Source organism: Aegilops tauschii, chromosome 2, assembly GCF_002575655.3.
Source record: "Aegilops tauschii subsp. strangulata cultivar AL8/78 chromosome 2, Aet v6.0, whole genome shotgun sequence".
NCBI classification, from domain to species: Eukaryota; Viridiplantae; Streptophyta; class Magnoliopsida; order Poales; family Poaceae; genus Aegilops; species Aegilops tauschii.
Window position 1 is genome coordinate 507,909,398 of NC_053036.3, and position 12,734 is coordinate 507,922,131.

Genomic DNA, 12,734 nt, shown 5'->3' on the forward strand with positions numbered 1-12,734 from the left:
GAAGACTTCCATATTTTCGTGACCTCCGTGTGTTTCATTGGTGCTTGCTCTATTTATTTTTGCATTGCATCATGTCATCATGCCAGCATGTCATTTAATTTTTAAAACCTCAACTAAATAAATTGCATAGATCTTTTATCTATTTAATTTGAGGGAATTCACATGGTGATTTCTCTTTATAACTACCATTAATTTGGAATTAACCACAACCCACTTGCATTTTAAAGTTCCTTTCGTTTCCGAATATTCACATCTTTGCTCTATTCTCCTTTTGACTCCAATTCTTCTTGTGGAGCCTCGAGATATTCCAGTGAGGTCGCTTGCCAAATTTAAGTTAAATTGGGATTTATTTAGACCTCCAAATAAATCCTTTGGCCCCTCTTTTCTTTTCCAATGAGAAAACCTATTTTTCTTTTCTTTTCACCAGGTGACCAGGCCTCTGGTCGTTTCCCTCTCTGCTGGGCCGGCCTCCCTGGCCCAATGATCCCCTATGGCCCAGCAGCCCCTATCTAACCCTAGCCCGACCCCCTGCTCGATACCTCTCCCTCTCGTTCCCTCTGCCCACCGCCACACACACACGCACGCATCGAGCCAGGGAGAGGAGCTCCCTGCGCCCGATCCCCTCACCTCCCTCCTCCATGATCCGGCCCCGAACCCGCCGTCGTCGCGCCTCTCCGCCTCCGCGCCGTCTGGAGCCCCCGCTACCACCTCGCCAACCCGCGCCGCTCCTGCCCCGGCCTCCTTCTGCCTCAACGGAGCTGGTCCCCGCGCCCCCATGACTTCGTCTGCGTCGTCTCCTGCTCCTCGCCTCGAGCACCGACGATCCAAGGCCGGCCTCCTGCAGCTCATTGTTGCCGGAGCTCCCCACCACCACCATCATGCGCCGCGCGCCAGCACCCTCTCGCTGACGCCGCGCTTGGACCTCCACCGCGCCTCGCCTTCGACCTCGGCTTCCGCGTCCCATGGCCACGAGCGCCACCTGCAGCAGTTTCAGGCCGTCCCCGTCGCCGAGTCCCTCGCTACCCTTCTGCACCTCGTCTCCGACCCTGCCCATCGGAGCCACGCCTCTCGGTACCCGCAGCTGCGTCGCCGGTCTTCCTCCTCGACGCTGCCGCCTCAAGCCTCCCCATGCCTCGTGAGACCGCCGTGCCAAGTTTCCGCCACTGCCGCTGCAAGTCCAGCTCGGAACCAGCCTCCTGCATCGCGCCCCTGTTGCTGTTGACGCCAAGTCCAACGGTCACCGAGCGTGGAATTCGCCAAGTACCACTACCAATACATCTGGATTCGCCAAGTACACCACCGGCTAGGACCACACGGATGCTCGGACGAGTACTGACCAAAATGCCAAGTACCACGACGACCTTCGACATGTACCCCTACACCGCACCGAAACGCCGAGTTCCTCGCCGTGACCCCGAACATCTACGGAAACTTGTGCGACTATGAACGTGAACGACTACCGTCGACCCCAAGTTACTTGGATTCGTCAAGTCCCTCTACGAAAACGTGTACCACTACGCCCAAGTTCCACTACAAGATGTGCCACTACCGTCACCGTGTACCACTACTTCCACTACGACCATTCCGAGAACGTCTACTTCCCCTACACCGCATCGAACCCGATCCGCTCCGGAAATACACGCTTCAAAGGTATAATGACGAGACGACGCCCATGAACGAATGCATGAGTAATGTATGAGATGCCCGTGGTTGCACCGTTTCCGAGTTGTCTTTGCACGTTACTCCTCGTTTTCCATGCCACTGACATGTGGGAACCCGGTAATCGGGATCACCCCACCATCTCTAGCATGTTCCGCACATCTGCGCACTTGCTTCTTTTGCATCGATATCTCAATGAGTTGTCGGAACCGGAATGTTGCCGTGGCACCATTTCCGTTGTCGTTGCCGTTGCCGTGGCACCCCTTTCGTTCCGCCATGGTGACCAAGTGCTTCATAACATGCTCATGTCAACATTTTCATAAAATGGCATAAAACTTGCATATGTCATCCGCATCATGATAACAACATTTAAATGGTTAAAATTGTTGTTTGCATTAAATTCAAAAGATGCATATGGGGATTTTCCGGAATTGTTGTTTGTTATTTCCGGCCTCATTTAAACTTGCCTAAATAGTTAGTTTACTTATGCTTCACCTCTTGCCATGTTAATCAACATTTAATATTGTTGGGTACATAAACGAGAGAGAACTAAATATTTGATGTGGTGTTTCGTTAATATGCAACTCGTTGCATATTGAGCTTCGCTTAATTTGTAGTATTGTTTGTGCACTTTGCCATCCCATGCCTCATTAAACCGGACATGCATCATAATTGATTGTGCATCATGCCATGTTTATGTGATGGTTGTTTACCATGTTGTTTGCTTCTTTCCAGTGTTGCTTCTTCGGGTTAGTTCCGATAACGTCGCGTTTGTGAGGATTTGTTCTTCGTCCGTTTGTCTTCTTCATGGACTCCTTCTTCTTCCTTGCGGGATCTCAGGCAAGATGACCATACCCTCGAAATCACCTCTATCTTTGATTGCTAGTTGTTCGCTCTATTGCTATGTCGCGCTACCTACCACTTGCTATATCATGCCTCCCATATTACCATGTCAAGCCTCTAACACACCTTTCCTAGCAAACCGTTGTTTGGCTATGTTACCGCTTTGCCCAGCGCCTCTTATAGCGTTGTTAGTTGCAGGTGAAGTTGAAGATTGCTCCATGTTGGAACATGATGATTTTGGGATATCACAATACCTCTTATTTAATTAATGCATCTATACACTTGGTAAAGGGTGGAAGGCTCGGCTTTATGCCTGGTGTTTTGTTCCACTCTTGCCGCCCTAGTTTCCATCATACCGGCATTATGTTCCTTGATTTTGCGTTCCTTACGCGGTTGGGTGTTATGGGACCCCCTTGACAGTTCTCTTTGAATAAAACTCCTCCAGCAAGGCCCAACCTTGGTTTTACATTTGCCTCACCTAAGCCTTTTTCCCTTGGGTTTCCGGAGCCCGAGGGTCATCTTTATTTACCCCCCGGGGCAGTGCTCCTCTGAGTGCTGGTCAAAACTAGAGCACCGTGCGGGACCATCCCTTGGCAACTTGGGTTATGTTGGTACCTGTACGCTTAGCTTATCCGGTGTGCCCTGAGAACGAGATATGTGCAGCTCCTATCGGGATTTGTCGGCACATCGGGCGGTCTTGCTGGTCTTGTTTTACCATTGTCTAAATGTCTTATAACCGGGATTCCGAGTCTGATCGGGTTGTTCCGGGAGAAGGAATATCCTTCGTTGATCGTGAGAGCTTGTGATGGGCTAAGTTGGGACACCCCTGCAGGGTATAAACTTTCGAAAGTCGTGCCCGCGGTTATGTGGCAGATGGGAATTTGTAATGTCCGGTTGTAGAGAACTTGACACTAGACTTAATTAAAATGCATCAACCGCGTGTGTAGCCGTGATGGTCTCTTTTTGGTGAAGTCCGGGAAGTGAACACGGTTCTTGTGTTATGGTTGTGCGTAAGTAGTTTCAGGATCACTTCTTGATCACTTCTAGTTTCACGACCGTTGCGTTGCTTCTCTTCTCGCTCTTATTTGCGTATGTTAGCCACCATATATGCTTAGTGCTTACTGCAGCTCCACCTCACTACCTTCTCCTACCCATAAGCTTAAATAGTCTTGATCTCGCGGGTGTGAGATTGCTGAGTCCTCGTGACTCACAGATTCTACCAAAAATAGTTGCAGGTGTCGTTGATACCAGTGCAGGTGACGCAACCGAACTCAAGTGGGAGTTCGACGAGGACCTTGGTCGATACTATGTTTCGTTTCCTGATGATCAGTAGTGGTGCCTAGTTGGGACGATCAGGGATCTAGCATTTGGGGTTGTCTTCTTTTCTTTTGGTTCTGTAGTCGGACCTATGTGTGTACGCTAAATGATGTAGTTTTAATTAATGTATGGTGTGAAGTGGCGATTGCAAGCGAACTCTTTATCCCATTCTTGTTCATTACATGGGATTGTGTGAAGATGACCCATCTTGCAACAAAACCTACAATGCGGTTATGCCTCTAAGTCGTGCCTCGACACGTGAGAGATATAGCCGCATCGTGGGTGTTCCAAAGCCGGCTGCTAGAAGCCAGGCTATCTCTTCTCCAACAACTCTTCTCTTCTCTTCTGACAGGCGGCGCAAGGGCTGCCTAACTGGCTTGGCATCAGGTCAAACATGTAGGTTGTGCTCGGCGAAATCCGTCGGAACACCCGGCATGTCCTTGGGAGACCATGCAAAGATGTCCCGATTCTCACGGAGGAAATCGACGAGCTCGCTTTCCTATTTGCTGTCAAGGTTCACACCTATGACAGCGTGCCTCTCCGGGTGCTCCGGGTCCAAGGGTATCTTCTTTTTTTCTTTCGCCAGCTTGAACGAGCCCTCAACTTCCGACTCCTTGGGGTTGGGTGACATTCCCGGCTGCTTGCCTGCCATTGCCACAACCCGGTCAAGGAGCCGCTTCTCAGCCGCGATCACGAGGGACTCGGCTAGCCGACTGCTCTCTGCTGTGTAGGCGGATGACTTCTTGTAGTCCCCGGCTATGGTCAGGATTCCCTTGGAGCTCGGCATCTTCATCTTGAGGTAAGCATAGTGGGGGACCGCCATGAACTTGGCCAGAGCAGGCCGGCCAAGTAGTGCATGATAAGGGCTTTCAAGGTCCACCACCTCAAACCAGACTGGCTCTCGGCGGAAGTGATCTTTGTCCCCAAAGAGGACATCTATCTATGTCTTGCCGATTGGTGAGCAGGAAAGGCCAGGAACTATGCCATGGAATACAGTCCGACTGGGCTGAAGCTGCCTCTGTTTGATTCCTAACTTCTCCATAGTATCTCGGTACAGGATGTTGATGCTGCTGCCGCCATCTATCAGGACTCGGGAGAAGCGAGCAGCCCACCTCTCTGTTGCGAAGGTGGCATCTAAGACCAAAGCATAAGAACCAGGAGAGGGCATCACCTCCGGGTGGTCAGCTCTGCTCCAACTGATAGGCTTCTCGGACCAATGCATGAACTCGGGGGTCTCTGATGCTACTGCATTTACTACTTGTTGCCGCTGCCACCTGCTGTGCTTATCGTCGGCCACGCTGGTGAACAGGACATAGGCTCCATGCTCTTCAGGATACTCATCTTGTACTGCGCCGACAGGCCGAGCCGCCGGCTGCTGGGGAGGAGGAGGCGGCGGGCCGGCAGGCGAAGGAGGCAGGAGTCCATCACCCTTGGCGATCCTGGTGAGCCAGTGGCATTTCCGAGTGGTGTGGTTGGACGGCTTCGCGCCGCTGTGGAACTTGCAGGGTGCATCAAGAGTCTGCTCGTATGAGAAAGCAGGCAGCCAGTTGGGCTTGCCGCCCTTCTGACGCTTGGGTGGAGGCTACCCTTCTGGCTGTTGATCTTCGACCGTCGCCACCTGCTGGCTTGTGGAAGCCGGCTGCGTGGCCTTGCGCTTGTTGTCATTCGGTTGCTGACGCCGACTAGTGTCGCCCGCCGGAGTCCGAGGAGCTTGAGGAGCCACTTTGCCAGATGCGTCAACTTGGATTTCCGCCTTCATGGAGGAGTCGGCCGTGGCGTACTTGTCTGCTATGATCAGCACTTCATCGAGGGACGTCGGCTCGTCGCAGAGAAGCTTGTGCTTGAGGAGGGTGCCTTCTCGGCACCCGGCAGTGAAGTACTCGATGGCCTGCACCTCGTGCACGCCCTCGCAGGAGTTGCGCAGCTCGGCCCAGCACGTGAGGTAGTCGCGAGTCGACTCGTTGGGGCCTTGGACGCATAAGGAGAGCTGGCGAGGCTTGGGCGGCCGCTTGTACGTGCTGGTGAAGTTGCGGATGAAGGCTTCGGTGAAATCAACCTAGCTGTTGATGCTGCGGGGCTTCAGGCTGTTCATCCATGTCCGGGCCGTGCCCTGGAGCATGAGCGGGACGTGCTTCACGGCAACGCGCTTGTTGCTGTTGGCGATGCTGACGGCTGTGGAGTAGTCGACCAGCCAGTCCTCCAGCTTCACGGAGCCGGTGTACTTGGGCGTATCTCTCGGGAGGGTGAACCCTTTGGGGAAGGGCTCATCTCGGATGCGGGGGCCAAAACAAGGCAGACCCAGCTCGTCCTCTTCTTCTAGCGCCAGGGATCGGTTGAGGCGGTCGATCCGGTGGCGGGCGTCGTTCTCTCCGACTCCTTCCCGGTGGCCAAGGCGGTCGCCGAGTGTCGGGTGGTCAACAGGCGGCGGGGAAATGCGCCTCTCCCTGCGGGGAGGGGGAGGCGGACAGTCGTCCCGTCACTGCACTGCTCTTGGGCGGCCGTCTTGGTCGCACTCGATGGTGATGCGCAGCCGGCTGCGGCTGGCAGCCGGCTCCTTGTTTCTTCTATCGCGACGCCGCCAGTCAGCGTCCAAGATGTCGCGCCTTGCTCTCGGCGGGGAGGCGGATCGTCGTTTCGCCGGTTGGGCGTTTCAACGCGGCAGCCGACTTCTTGCTGCTCGGCAGCCGCGTCAAGGAGCTGTTGGACGCGTTCCGTCATGTGGCGATGCTTGTCGCCTTCGAGCTTGTCTAGCTCGTCTGCTGCCGCCTGGGCAACTCGTATGTTCTCTGCGGGCGTGGCGTAGACGGGACGATCTGTCCCGAACATGCTAGCGATGGTCGCGCCACACTGCCGGATCAGGCCAATGCGGCTAGGCCCACCAGGAGCTGGCGTGCCGCCGACGGCACGGTCCATCTCACACTGGTAGGCCTCCGAAAGGCGTCTCATGCTGGTCAGCCGGTTGGCGCTTTCGACGAGCTGGACACGGCGTGCCTCCAGCGTCTCGGCGTCGGCATCTTCCGGGATGGGCGCAGTCAAGTCTTGCAGCGCCGCCTGCAACGGATCCTGGCCACCTCCGCCAGAGTGCTCGCCGTGGCTGATGACGAGCACCTCCATGACGGTGCTGCCACCGCTGTCCATGCGAGGAAGCGGTTCGTCGTAGACCACCGCGTTGGTAGGGAACGCGTCGAGCGACGCCGTGTCGGATTCGACGAGCATCGGGTCGGTGGAGCCAACCGACTCCAAGTCCACAGCAGGCTCGCTGGTGACGTGGAGCTGATCGAGGAGGCTGACGAGGCGGCTCTGGGGGCCATCGGTGCCCGCATCATACGCGGGCACGTCGGAGAGGCGAATCTCGCCAACAAGATCGGTGAGGCAGCTCACCGCGCAGGCGACCTCCGCGCCGTGCAGCGCGTCGGCGCAGACACTGTCCGGCGTGCCGGGCTGGCTGCGTTCGTCAGGAAGGAACAAGGTTCCCGTCCAGAACAGGTCTCCGGGAGACAGTGCACCTCGCCCGACGGTGGGCGCCAAATGTCGGGGTTGGGTGCGACATATGCCAATGGATGGCTTATCATGGTGGGAGCAAGTAGAACATCGCCGGTGCCTGGAAGCGGGATGAGGCGTAGACACGAACGCCGGCGCACTTTACCCAGGTTCGGGGCCCTCTTAGGAGATAACACCCCTAGTCCTGCTCTGCGGGGTCTCCGCATGATCACTAAGGCACTAGTGAGTACAACGGTGCTCCTCGAGCTGTATGCTAGAGGTGGAAGAAGGCAGGGCTCGCCCTCTCCTCTCTCTATGTGTGAGTCTAGTTCTAACAGGTTGGGAACCCTTTGCATGGGTGCCCTGGGGGGTTTATATAGGCCTACCCCCAGGGGTACAATGGTAATCTGGCCGGGTGTAGGACCCGGCTGTCAGTGTCTCTGGTCACCGGCTTCTCCGCCGGCTGCTGGGGCCCGCCGCCTGGTGGGCCCCGCCGACCGGTCTGGTACAGAGCCGACAGGCCGCTCCCGCCGCTCGTGGGTCTTGCCGGTTGCTAATTACTGTAGCCGTGATGCTAATGATGCATGCCTGGTCAGGGGAGCATGGCTACAGTCCCACCGCCTGGTGGGAGATCACTGTAGCCACACCGTGTCTCATCTGGTTAATGGTGCACGGGCCCCGAGGAAGGAACGGGCCGCCTGCTAGAAGCCGGCCTCGCTCAGGTCCGACTGGTCAGGCTTCCGCTGTCTTCCGGGCTCTCGCTGCCTGGTAGGGCCCGCCGCCTGCAGACCGTACCGACATGCCGTCGTGGGGGCAGGGCACCTCCTGACTGGAGTGACGTCAAGGGCGGAGTGGCAACAGTGCCGCGCCGTGCGGAGATCTCCGCCTGTACGGGGCACTGTGACCGCGCCTTGCCCCGGACGTGGGGGTGATGGACTACACTGTAGCCACACCCTGTCTTGTCTTCTTAACGGAGGCGCAGACTTTGAGGGCGCCGCGGGCCGGCTGCCAGGGGCCGTCCTCTCTGGAGGCCGCCTGCTGGGAGTCGGCCCGTCTTGGTGCCGTCTTCTGGAGCTTGGCCGCCTTCCAGCAGCCGGCCATTCAGGCGAGCCGGCTACCAGGAGGTGGTGCTTCATTTTGGATGTTTATGGGGCGCAGCCGGCCCAATGTCTTGAAAGGTTCAGGGACTCGGGTTAGGCTACCCGTGGCCCATTACTCTGACAGGCTTAAACCTGGCAGTCTCTGGTTGTATGATTGGCTTGTTTGTCTAGGGTGCCATATATCTGGCACGGACGATCGAGTATGCAGTCCAAGCTGGATGGTCCCTTGCTGTTCCTTTTATAAGGCTTCTTCCGCTGGCCGGACTTGGAGCCACTGAATCCGGCATGAACTGCCGTGTCATCGGTGTTATCGCCATTACTTCGGCGTTTGTGTTTATTGCGCCAGAGCTTGCCGGTGCTGTTTTTGGCCTCAGAGGGGCCTGCCTCGTTGGCTGTGTTTGTGCTACGAGCCAGCCAACTATCCTCACCCGCGCAAAAGCGGGTCATGAGTGCCGTGAGGGCTGCCATGGATTTCGGCTTTTCTTGGCCGAGGTGGCGGGCGAGCCATTCGTCGCGGATGCTGTGTTTGAAGGCCGCTAGGGCTTCGGCATCCGGACAGTCAACGATCTGGTTCTTCTGGGTTAGGAACCTAGTCCAGAATTTTTTGGCTGATTCTCCAGGTTGTTGAACTATATGACTTAAGTCATCGGCGTCTGGTGGCCGGACATAAGTGCCTTGGAAGTTGTCAAGAAAAGCTTCTTCCAAGTCCTCCCAGCTGCCGATAGAATTTTCAGGCAGGCTATTTAGCCAGTGTCTAGCTGGCCCTTTTAATTTTAGTGGGAGGTATTTAATGGCGTGGAGGTCGTCTCCTCGGGCCATATGGATGTGGAGAATAAAATCTTCGATCCACACTGCGAGATCGGTTGTTCCGTCGTATGATTCGATATTGACGGGCTTGAACCCTTCGAGGAATTCGTGATCCAGTACTCCATCTGTGAAGTAGAGAGGGTGTGCGGCGCCTCTATATCGGGCCGCGTCACGGTGCACCTCCGATGAAGTCCGTCTGCGGTTATCGGCCCGGGTGTGACTAGGTTTGTCACGTCCGAATAGGTAGCTGTCATCCCGAGTCGGAAAGCGTGCTCGCGATCCGTCGATTGATCTGGTGTGTCCTGCTCTACCGTCCAGTTCCTGCTGAAGGTCGTATGTATAGTCCCGAGCTGTTTTGTCTTGTTTTTGCGGGGCGGTGGGGCGTTCTGCTGTTCGGCAGGAGTTGTCGTTTTGTCCCGACCGCGGGGTGGTCGGTCCGCCGCACTGCCCCGACCACGCGGTGGTCGTTCCACATTGCGCGAGGGAGGTATAGGATCTGGTGCCTCCTCATCAAACTGGGGTAGCAGTCTGCGCTTCGGGTAACTCTTGGCTGGGCGTTTGAGGCCGTATTCTTCAGCCGCCAGGACATCGTTCCATCTGTCAATGAGTAGGTCTTGGTCGGCGTGGAGCTGCTGCTGCTTTTTCTGCAGGCTTCTTGCAGTAGCTATTAGCTGGCGCTTGAAGCACTCCTGCTCGAGGGGTGCCTCCGGCATGATGAAATCCTCGTTGCCGAGGCTCTCCTCATCCTCGGAGACTGGACGATAACTATCGTCATCCGGGTCATTGGGCATGGCCTGTTTATCAGGGTTAACTTGCCCGTTGTCTTGTTCCTCCTGTTCGGATGCAGCTCCAACAGGGTCTTCATTATTTTTGGCGTTGCCCGGAGTACTATTTTCTCCGGTGCCAGTGTTGCCATCTTTTGAGCGACGAGGCTTAGAACGGCGTTTGGGGCGCCGGCGCTTGGACTGCGTCTCGGAAGGTTTGTTCGCAACTGGATCTTCTTTGTCATCGTCGCTAGATTTTTTAGGCGTGTTAACCATGTACACATCGTACGAAGAGGTGGCCGTCCAACATCCAGTGAATGGCGGGTCTTGGCCTTGCTCCTTGTCGGCATCGTCGTCCATACTGTCGATGTCTTCGGAGCCATAATCAAGCACGTCGGTTAAGTCATCGACAGTGGCTATGAAGTGGGTGGCGGGTGGGAAGCAAAATTCCCCATCATCAGCCTCTAGGTTGAACCGAACATAGTTCGGCTGTGAGTCCTTATCCAAGGACAAATTCTTTAAAGAGTTTAGCACATCAAGTGCTGGAAGATGTCTGCGGCACTGAATTCGAAAATCGATAACCGATCCAGCTCGGTGTCTGCAGGCGTACACGGTCCGGAACTTATAGGCGGAGACGAGTCCGGAGTTCCGTTGACGCAAGTATTGTAGGGTGTCAAGTCTGTGTGCGGCTCCAACGCTGCGGACTCTATGGCCTCAGATGGTGCAATCAGCTCCGGATCTAAGGCCGTAGCAGTTACAGGAACCATCTCCTGGATCTGGTCCGATGACAGATTTAAGTCATGTTCATCGGAGCGAGGGGGAGTGATCGCCGCGGTCTCAAATCCATTGAAGATCAAGTCTCCACGGATATCTGCAACGTAGTTCAGGCTTCCAAATCTAACCTGGTGGCCAGGGGCGTAGCTAACGATCTGCTCCAGATGGCCAAGCGAGTTGGCCCGCAGTACGAAGCCGCCGAATACGAAAATTTGTCCAGGGAGGAAGGTTTCTCCCTGGACAGCGTCACTATGGATGATCGAAGGGGCCATCAAACCTTTTGTCGACGGCACAGTGGAACTCTCAATGAAAGCACCAATGTCGGTGTCAAAACCGGCGGATCTCGGGTAGGGGGTCCCGAACTATGCGTCTAAGGTCGATGGTTGCAGGAGACGGGGACACGATGTTTACCCAGGTTCGGGCCCTCTCTATGGAAGTAATACCCTACTTCCTGCTTGATTGATCTTGATGAATATGAGTATTACAAGAGTTGATCTACCACGAGATCGTAATGGCTAAACCCTAGAAGCCTAGCATGTATGACTATGGTAATGAGTATCTCTGCCATCCGGACTATGCCCTCCGGTTTATATAGACACCGGAGGGATCTAGGGTTACATAGAGTCGGTTACATAAGAAGGAATCTTCATAGTTGGTCGCCTAGCTTGCCTTCCACGCCAAGGAGAGTCCAATCCGGACACGGGTACTGTCTTCGGCCTTCATGTCTTCACAGCCGACCAGTCCGGCCCATTGATAATAGGCCGGGCGCCCGAGGACCCCTTAGTCCAGGACTCCCTCAGCCTTCCCCTTGGACTTGCTGCTGCCGGCGCCGGAGAAGAGCCCCATTTGGCTAGGGTTGGCTAGGGTTTGCCGGCGACGGGGGAGCGAGCGTGCCTAGATGGGGACGACGAGTTTGGATGAGGATGCCCCGCCGCACGGTCGGCTTAAAAAAAGGTGACCGCCGTCGCTGACGCGTGGGCCCGTGGTCATAAATTAAGCTGACCGTGAGTGGGCGGCCGCCAGGTGGGGACGCGGCGGACAGCGAGAAGGCGCGGGTGGCGTCCGTTCGACGTCCGCGCCGATGCATTTGGGGCGCAAATTTGAAGTGATTTAGAGGAGGTCAAATAAATTTGAATTTGAGAAAATGTCCTCCAAATGAGCTCCCAGGCTAGGGTAAACAGCCCATTTGTAATGAAGTTTTTTTGAACCTACTCTAAATGAGCCAAATGTTTTTTATTAACACATATTCACTTTCCATAGTGTAGATTCAAAGTCTCACTATTTTTTGATTTTTTTTAATTTTTCAAAAATAGAAGGTAACACCACCTCCTCTCCTTGAACTCTATGAAATCTTGCACATGATAGCTCATATGTGTGAAGGTTTTCTCATGAAAATGACCATAGAGCAAGTTTATGATTTTTGGTTGGTAACATGTCACATAAGACAACATTATGCGCAGGTTTTATATTTTTTGATTTTTTTTAAATTAATGGTGCTCATTTGACCTCGATCATGCCAGCTAGGGTTTGTTCATGAAAATGACCATACACCAAGTTTAGTATTTTCCCCGTTAGTTTGTCTTATAAAACGACGAACGGCGAAGGTTTCATATTTTTTCGATTTTTTTAAATTAGTTATGCTCAGTCAAAGCTTTCGAAACCCTGTTGACCAGCTCAAAACCCCTCTAAACCCCGCGGGGTTTCGCCTAACCCTAGCTCCCAACGTCAGCCGTCTGATCATACCCTCGCGCCAAGCCACAACCCTCATATCTGACCTTCTAGAAGGAACTAGGTGGGCTGGCTGTGTGCAGGCTCTGCGCCGTTGGATCACAAGGACGGCTCCGCATCGTTGGATCGTGGGGCGATCCGCGAGAGGCTATCCTATTGGTTGTACTCGGCTGCTCGCCCACCACTAACTCCGTGAAAAAAAATGTTGTTATTGGGCCCAAAAGGAAACCAAGCTCTGGGCCGTCGAATTGCGTCATTTTTT